Genomic DNA, 9,088 nt, shown 5'->3' on the forward strand with positions numbered 1-9,088 from the left:
CAGGCTTCCTCCCTCTCTGGACCCCTGAGGGCCCTGGCTGGGGCTTGAGGAATCTGAAGAGTCATTTTCTAGACTTTGTCAACCACAGGCAGGAGTGGGGAAGACAGGTATGTTCTTGCACTGAGCATCCCCAGACCCCGTTAGCAGAAGTAAGGTGTGGGACTGAAGATGGGTCTGGCCGGATTGACCCTGAGCTCAGTTGGGTTTTGCCAACCCTAGGCTTCTCTCCTAGGAACAGTAGCCAGTATGTGGGAGGGTGGGGATGCAACATAAACAGCCATTGGAGTCAAGCAGTCTCCTCACCCTAAGAAAGGGAGTGGCAGAAAGAAAGGAGCATTGGAGTAGAGGCCCCTCAGGGGATGTTACCACACTCAGAGAACTATAACAAAAAACCCTTGCAGCACACATAGAGACCACTACAGAGATATCCCCGAGACAGACCTTCAGACTCGAGAGTCAGAGCAGAAGGATTTCTGTTAAGTGAGATTCTGTTGTCTGTCCAGGACCCTTTCATCTCCCCCATGTTGACTCTTTCAGGAAGCCATTTCACCTGTTCTTGGATCCCTGACTCTCCTGGCCTGTTTCTTCCCAGGCAGGTCAGTCTGTGAGGACATAAGCTCCTTCTTTGGAGTACTGATGGCAGCAGAGCCCTGACTGAACTGGAGGCGGCCATTGGGACTATAATTGACATTTACCACACTTATGCAATAATGGAAGAACGAGTTCCCAGCGTGAGCTTCAATGCTTTTAATAAAATGGTCACCCAGCAGCTGCCTCATTTTCTCAAGGTTGGTAGAGGTCTCTAGGACTGAGGTTTCCTATGTATGCCAGGTGATGACTGCATGTGTAGGTGTTTCTGTGTTTCCTCAACTCTGGTAAGTTTGTGTAAAACTAGATGTGTAAAATTGCTGTTTGGAGCAAACGGGAATGTGTGATTATTGGCCTCGTGCTTGTGTCAAACCATGCTGTGGAGAACTTGAGTCTGCCTGTGCAGGGTGGATATCAGGCAGGTGGAGCTGAGAGGAGGTTGGCCAGTCCAGCTGGCTGCCCTCCGTGGCTGAGCAGGATGGTGAGTGTTGTTGGCCTGGACCTCCCCGGATGCCCCACGAAATAAACCACCACCGAGCCGGGAGATCTGTCGAAGCAGGAACCAGGTTTATTAAATAAAAGGGTCATTTTTATAGGTTTGGGTCAGGAGGCAGGATTAAGGAAGTGAGGTAAGATGAGCTAGAGGGCAAGGTTAGGTAGTGCAAGGAGAGGTGGGCCAGTGCCAAAACTCCATGTAACACTTACTAGGCAGGCTTGATTTTAAGATGGATATGCTGAATCACTTTGGTCCGGAAGTGGCACTTCTTAAATCAAAAGCTAAAGACAGGTCTCCAAACTCGAGCCAGGCTCAGGTAGATGCAACAGGCCTTATCAAGCCCAACATGCCTGTGTCTCTCTGGTCTCATTTTATCAACATATCACAGGACCTAGAGGTGGATTCCTAGAGATTTACTGAAAGTAAGAACTACATAGAGGCTTAAGAAAAATAAAACTACAGGTCAAGCATGGTGGTGCTTGTGTGCATACTTGTAATCCCTGTACTCGGGAGGCTGAGGCAGAGACATCCAGAATTTGAATCCAGTTTAGGGAGACCCTTTCTGGAACAATCCCTAAAATGCTCTCTGCCCTCAGTGTTCCTGGGTCTGTTAGGATCCTCTGTAACTGCCATCCACTCCCTGTGAGCCCTCCCTCAGGAAGGGGCTCCTTCCACAGAGGTGAGTGGGGAGTCTAACACTGACTCTGAGCTTGTGTGCTGTCGTAGTTTGATAACAGTTTATTTGAGTTCATTTATGCAGATTCACAGGTGCATCCAAGCGTGTGAACATGGCTGGGTGTGGCGGTGCACACCTTCAATCCTAGCACTCAGGAAGTAGAGCCAGGTAGATCTCTGAATTTGAGGCCAGCCTGGTCTATAGAGCCAGTTCAGGGCAGCCAGGGATACACAGAGTATCCCTGTTTTGAAAAACAACAGAAAAGAGTGAGATTTTTTTTTTCTCCCCGAGACAGGGTGTCTTTGTATAGCCTTGGCTTTGTAGACCAATCTGGCCTCAAACTCATAAAATGAACTGTCTCCTCAAGTGTTGAGATTAAATATGTGCACCAGCATGCCTGTCTGAATTTTTTATTTTTTAATTTTTAGTCAGGCTCTTAGTATATAGTCCTGGCTGACCTGGAACCTCCTAGTAGTCCAGGCTGGCCTCTCCTGCCACAATTTTTCAAATTCTGGGACTGTGATACCTCACCCAGATCCTGGATTTTTTTTTTCTTTTCTTCTTTTCTTTTTTTTCTTTCTTTCATTCACTATTTCTTTCTTTCATTCACTCTTTCTTTCTTTCTTTCTTTCTTTCCTTCTTTCTTTCTTTCTTTCTTTCTTTCTTTCTTTCTTTCTTTCCTTCTTTCTTTTCTTTCTTTCATTCACTCTTCTTTCTTTCTCTTTTTCCCTTTCTTCTTTCTTTCTTTCCTTTCTTTCTTCTTCCTTCTTTGTTTCTTTGTTTCTTTCGTCCTTCCTTCCTTCCTTCCTTCCTTCTTTCTTTCTTTCCTTTCTTTCATTCACTCTTTCTTTCTTCGTTCTTTCTTTTTCTTCCTTTTCATTCTTCTTTCCTTTATTCTTTCTTCTTTCTTTCTTTTCCTTTCCTTCTTTTCTTCCTTTTTTCTCTCTCTCTTTCTTTCTTTCTCTGTTTCTTTCTTTGTTTTTCTCTCTTTCTTTATTTCTTTCTTGCTTGCTTGCTAGCTTTCTTGCTTTCTTTTCTTTCTTGACAGTCTTATGATGCTAAGGGTGTCCTCAAACTCCTGCTTCTCCTAATTCTACATCGCAATGGCTGAAATTACAGGTGTGTGACCCTAGTCCCGATATGACTATAGATTTTCTTGTTTTCCATTTTCACTTTATCTTTATGGGTGTTTTGTATCATACATGTCTGTGTGCTCCATGTGTGTGCTTGGTGTTAATCGGAAGCAGTAGAGGACATCAGCCAATGTGGAACTGGAGGTATAGGTGGTTGTGAACTGTCATATGGTGGTGGGAATTGAAGCTGAGTCCTGCTTGGAATGGTGGCACAGTCATGCCTTAAATCATGATGGAGGCATACAGATCGCTGAGTTCAAGCCCAGCCTGCTCTGCTCTGTGAGTACCAGGACAGCCAAGAGTACATAGAGAAACCTTGCCTCAAACAACAAAACAAAACAAAACAAAGCAAAGCAAAATAAAACAAAAAAATGTAGTTTATGGTATCCTTAAAGTCTTTGTAGTCTCCTGTTTTGGCCTCCTGGGTGTTAGTCAGGATTCAGACACAAGTGTCTTGGCTTCCCCAGGACCTTCAGTCTCTTGACTGCTCTGTTTTCCTTTCCTTCCATCAACTTCATCTCCTCATGGATCTTCTTGTTTAGTTTGCCTTCTGAGACACATCATTCTAATCCTGCTTACAAACCTGCTGATTCTGTCTCTGTGTTGTTGTCAGGCTGGGGCCGCCTACCCTCAAATTTCTGTCTAGATTTACCACCTGCATCTGGTAGGTCCAGCATGAGCCTAATTTCCAGAAGTGGTGAAGAGAACTCAGGAGACAGATCTCATCGATGCAAAATAACAAGAGGTTTATTTTAACCATTGTGCAATGGGGTCACCCCTGCTGGTCAGCAAGGAGTGGCACTGGGAGACAAAGGCTTTGGGTTTTTAAAGGACAAGGTGTAGGAATTTTCAGTGGTTGCAGTATTGGCAATTTTGGATTGGATGAGGTATTTAACTTTTAAAATAATTGGGTTGGTTCTGGGTGCCCTTAGGTCCTGTCTGCCCTGTCTTAAATATCTGGGGAATATCTGATCTTCAAGTCAGTTTGGAATTTAATGCCATATGAGATATAGCTGCAGTTAAAGGTGGGAGAGTGATTAACTCCTCCGGGGTCTGTTCTGAGGTGTGGTGGCTACAGGCTTTGGATCAAAGTTCAAGAGCTATTCAGCAGTAGGATTGGGTCCATTTGGCCCAGATTCCAAACAAAGTTTATCTCACAGGTGCTAGCCAGTTGTTTTCTCTCCACTTAGTAGAGATCTCTGTTTGTTCTTTTCCTTATCTCTGCTCTCACAGGTGGTCAGTGTCAGGAACTTTGACATTCCTCTGTTCTCTGGGGCAGCACTAAGAGGCTTTAATTAACATGGGCCTAACACTTGAAAATGTAAGTTATAAGGCAATTAAAGAAACATAGGTTACACAGTTGTTCTGATTCTTTCACATGTGCACCCGGAGAGCTGAGTCTATCTAGTGGTACATGCACAGGCTGGTTTTCTTGTTTTACTCCAAATCTATAACCACAAACTCCAAGGAACCCTTGGCAATGCTATGGAGTTGTTTATTTCTCTGTGAAATAGGTCACCATTTTCCTTCCTCAGATGCCTCTTTCCACATCACTTTCCCTGTCAGTGAGAAATTGACTCACTGAGAATGTAAGCCATCAAGAAGGTTTTATGTGTGTCCCCCATTTCCATATCGTCTACCCACCGGGTTAGCATCTACTCTGTCTTCCTTTCTGTCCTCACAGATGATGTCATGCTTCTAAAACCAGCATCTCAGCCCTCTCACCTCCTCAGAATACTTTTCCTGCAGTGATTTCTTTTTTCCTCTACAGTGTCAGGTTTTCCTTCTTCTGGATCATCTGTATTAGCTTGCCCTGTGCTGGAACTCATAACAAAGTCAGCTTAGGGATCCATCCCTTGGCCCTTTCTCTTTTCTACCCCCGGTTCAAAATGCTTGTATCTCTTGGGAGCCGGCATCCTGCAATAGGCTCAAACACTCAAACGTAGAGCAATGTTCTTGGTAGTTTTAATGTTTTTGAGGAAAAAAGCTTAGTCTGCCCATTGTATCCTCTTATGGGTTCACTTTCCCTGTGCACACAGAATCCTTGCTCTTCTTGTACTGTGTCCTTTGAGCGGCTCATGCTTGCCACAACTTGTTGCAGAATGTCAGTCAGGTCTGAGAAAGTTCAAGATGTCCTTGGCAATGTCACCAGCACAGAAAGATTCTGTTTATTTATTTTTAATATTTATTATTTTGTTTGAAAATGTATGAGCTGGGGTCTCACAGCTCAGGAGTTCAAGATTGCGCCCTTTCCAGAAACTCCCCCAGACCAAGACTCGTTGCAAAAGCAAGAGGTTTCTTAACCATTGTACAACCGGGTCACCCCTGCCGTTCAGCAAAGAGTGGCACTGGGAGACAAAGGCCTTTAGGTTTTTAAAAGAAAAATTGTGGGAAATTTGAAGTTTCAGTTTTGGCAACTTAGGATTGGATGAGGAAGCTATAAAGTAAGATAATTGGTTATTCTTAGGTGCTCAAGCGTGGCCAGTCCTGCCAAGTGTGGATGCAGCTGCAATTGAAGGTGGGGGTGGTTAGCTCATCCTTGAAGATTAGGGGCTACAGACTTTTGGCTGGAGGTCAATATCTACTCAGAAGAAGTCTAGGTTCGTTGCTAAGAAATGCTATCTCAATGACAGGGGTCTAGTCCTTCTTTTGCTGAGTGAAGGTCATTGCTTGCTTACCTTTTTTTATATCTGTCCTCACAGATAGGGTCACATTCCTTCACTCTCTGGAAAGGTACTAAGAGGCTTTAGCTTAACCTAGACCTATAACTCAAAACTATAGGCTTTAGAAGACATATAGGTTATAAAGTTACCCTAACCCTTTCAATATGTATATGTGTTTTGCCTGCATGCATGTCTATGCCATGCTGGTCAGGGACATAAAAAAAAGACATCAGATCCCTGGAACAAGAGTTACAGACAGTTGTGACCTGCCATGTGTGTCCTGGGAACTGAATCTGGGTCCTCTGGAAGAGCTGCCAGTGCCCTTAAACCGCTGAGTCATCCCTCCAGCCCCATTTGCTTTTTTGTTTTTATGTTTCAATTTTTGAAACAGCGCTTTCCTGTTTGTCCCAGGCTGGCCTTGAACTTGAGATCTTCCTCCCTTTTCCTCCCAAGTGTTGGGAGTACAGGGAGTCATGGTGCACCACACTTACATCTTTTTCTTTCTGTCTCTGTCTTTTAAACAGGATCTCTCTATGCAGCCCTCCCGGTCCTGGACTTAGGAACCATCCATCTCCCATGTCATCAGCCCTTAAAATATATTTTTTTTACACATTTCCCTGCTGTCCATTACTGTGCCTTTTCACAGTGAAAAACAGGCTGACCTCCAACTCACAGCTATCTTCCTGCTTCAGCCTTCTAAGTGCTGTGATTATAAGAGCATCACAACCCACTTGGGTTTACTTAAATTCTTATTTTTCAGAATGTTCCTGGCCAGTTTCACACATTTATTTTGCAAGAAGAACTTGCATTTCAAAAAATCAATTATTTAATTAGATTTTTAAAAAATGTTTTAAATTTCAGTTTATTTACTATATATCTCAAGTGTGCCCCCTCCCTCCTTTTCTGATGGTCTCTCCCTTCCCTTCTCTCCTTCCACACAAAAAAGGGGAGCCCACACTATACCAAGTTTTTACATATTATTTATAGTTTTGTGTGTATGGTAGTAGAGATTGAAGCCAGTGCCTCATTCATATTAGGCTGTTCAGGGCTGAGTCATATCCTTAGCCTTTTTAAAAATTTTGAAACAGACTTTCATTAAATATCCCTGTAGGCCTTGAGGCAGATCCTCCAGCCTCAGTCTCTTAGATAGTTAAGATTTCTGTTCTGCACTACCAGGCCAAGCTCATTTCTAATGATTTTGTTTGTTTGTTTGTTTGTTTGTGGAGGGTGCAGGGTGCAGGCAGAGGAGAAAGATACAGAGCAGTAGCCGAGAATGGAAGCCCTGGTTTAGAGAACCTTGTCTGAATGGTTAAGAGCACCAGCTGCCCTTCCAGAAGACCAGGATTTAGTTCTGTTGCTCCATGATGGCTCATCACTGTCTATATGCCAGGTTGAGGGAATCTTCACTCTGTTTTGGCCTCCACAGTCACCAGGCCCATACATGGTGCAAAATAGCCATACACATAGGATAAAATAAAATAATCAAAAGAGAAAAAGAAGCCTAGACTCCAGTACAGGTTCTAGCTGTTCTGGTTGTCTGCGCTTAGCACCATTCCCTGGTCTCCTGAGGTTTAAGCTTCTCAACTATGAGGCAGACTTGTTATGCCTTTCCTGTTGGACTGTTGGTCTATTATTCAGCCTCTATTTACTGAAGACCTACTCTGTCTTTTCGTGTATTGGTGAACAATCTTTGGCTGCATACTTGACACTGAAAGTATATTGTTGGACAAGGTCCTTGAGACACTGTCATTCTAGTGGATCTTGAGAATCAAATGATATAAAACATAATGTAATATCACAATGCCTGGAATCAAGGACCTAAGAGTGGTTGGTTGTCCTGCCACTCTTCCCTTCTGCTGGTTGAGGAAGTATTGTCCAATGACTGAGCTTATGACTCTGTTAAGAAAACCCTTCTAAGAATTTGCTTCATGTCACCCAGAGATCTGTTTGGCAGGATTTGCCTTTGTCCAAATGTTGAGTGAAATGGGGGCTGGAGAGATGGCTTAGTGATTATGCACAGTGCTCTTACAAAGGATCCAGGTTCAGTTGCCAGCACCCATATCGCAGCTCACAACCACCTCTAAGTCCTGTCCAGATACCGTCCTCTCTGATCTCTGGACACCAGGCATGTATGTGGTGCATGTACATACCACATGTTGGTAATATGCTCATACATAGAAAATAAAATGAGCACATCTAAGAAACAAAACAGCCTTCCCACAGATCCCCCAGTGTTGAGAGTCAGGTGCCTGTGAGGTGTCCTGTCATCTGACACCCACCAACTGTTCAGCAACCATGTTTATGTTGTGATTGTTTATCTGGCAACTAATCCTGTCATCATGGAGGCAGGCTTCCAGAATCCATTGGTTTCATAGCCATGAGACACTCTGTCAAGAGCGGCCTAGAGAACCAGATAACCTGGTACTTTTGCTGTTCTCCTGACCTGCTGGCTGGTGACTAAATTGAGAAGAGGTTAGGATGCTGCAGCTGAGCAGCTGGGACCATAGTGCCTTGTGAAGGAGGACGGTAGTTCACCCTCAGCCACAGTGTATGCTGCTGTCCTTGGATATGGGACTTCCAGGTAGTGGGACGGGACCACAACCTCTTCTTTCAGAACTGGAGCAAGTGTCGGCACTCCTGAGGGAAGGTCCCTGAAGGTTTCCTCCTCGCTCCCTGACTCAAGAGCCCTAGTTCTAATTCTTCACTTTTAACCTCTTAGGATGTGGACTCTCTAGATGAGAAGATGAAGAGCTTGGATATGAACCAGGACTCGGAGCTGAATTTCAATGAGTACTGGAGACTGATCGGGAAATTGGCAAAGCCAATTTGGGAGGAGAAGTTCCTGGAGGTCTGGAAGAAGTAAAGCCTGCTTGTTGGGATGGGGGTCAGCAGGGTCTGCTGGGCTGGGCCAGGAAAAACTTCCCTCCCTCTAAATAAAGCTTCCTCCTTGAAACACAGATTCTTAATTTTCATACACTACCCTGATTTCTTTTCTTGAGATCCAGGGATGAGAAAGCTCTGCCTTTACCTGAGGTGAAAACATGAACATTATGGACATTTTGAAGACAAGGAATGTGGTTCATCTTCAGATATCTATAGCATTCTAGCACTATGGCATTTTTTTTTTTTTTGTCCTTCTGGTGTTGAGGACAGAATATGTCCTTGAGAATGTGAGGCACAGCAATATTTCTTTCACTAAGTAGGTGCTCAATAAATACACAGTTGATGTGTGAACCATACAGAGCTTGGAGGCAAGAGAGGCTTCTGGGGCTCAGCTCCATGTCTCCAGTTCCCAGTTTCCCCCTATAACTCCTGGAATATGTCCTTTGGCTGGTAATGATAACAAATGTGCTAAATATCTCATCTGTATAACCTAGCTAACTGTTACAGCTGTCTAGTTTCATCAATCAAATTAATTTTTACAGTGTTGAGAATTAAGCTATGACCTTGCACAAGTCAGGCAATTGGGAGGAGCCAGGAACCAAGGCCTGTTTTTGCTTCCTTCCTTCCTTCCTTCCTTCCTTTCTTTCTT

The 9,088-nt window shown here is 44.0% G+C and overlaps 1 pseudogene; it reads left to right on the forward strand.

Annotated features, from left to right (window-relative positions):
- The first annotated feature begins 597 nt into the window (after positions 1-597).
- On the forward strand, positions 598-8,501 carry LOC132651570 (protein S100-A13-like; annotated as a pseudogene).
- Positions 8,502-9,088: the final 587 nt, after the last annotated feature.

Source organism: Meriones unguiculatus, chromosome 1, assembly GCF_030254825.1.
Source record: "Meriones unguiculatus strain TT.TT164.6M chromosome 1, Bangor_MerUng_6.1, whole genome shotgun sequence".
Lineage (NCBI taxonomy): Eukaryota > Metazoa > Chordata > Mammalia > Rodentia > Muridae > Meriones > Meriones unguiculatus.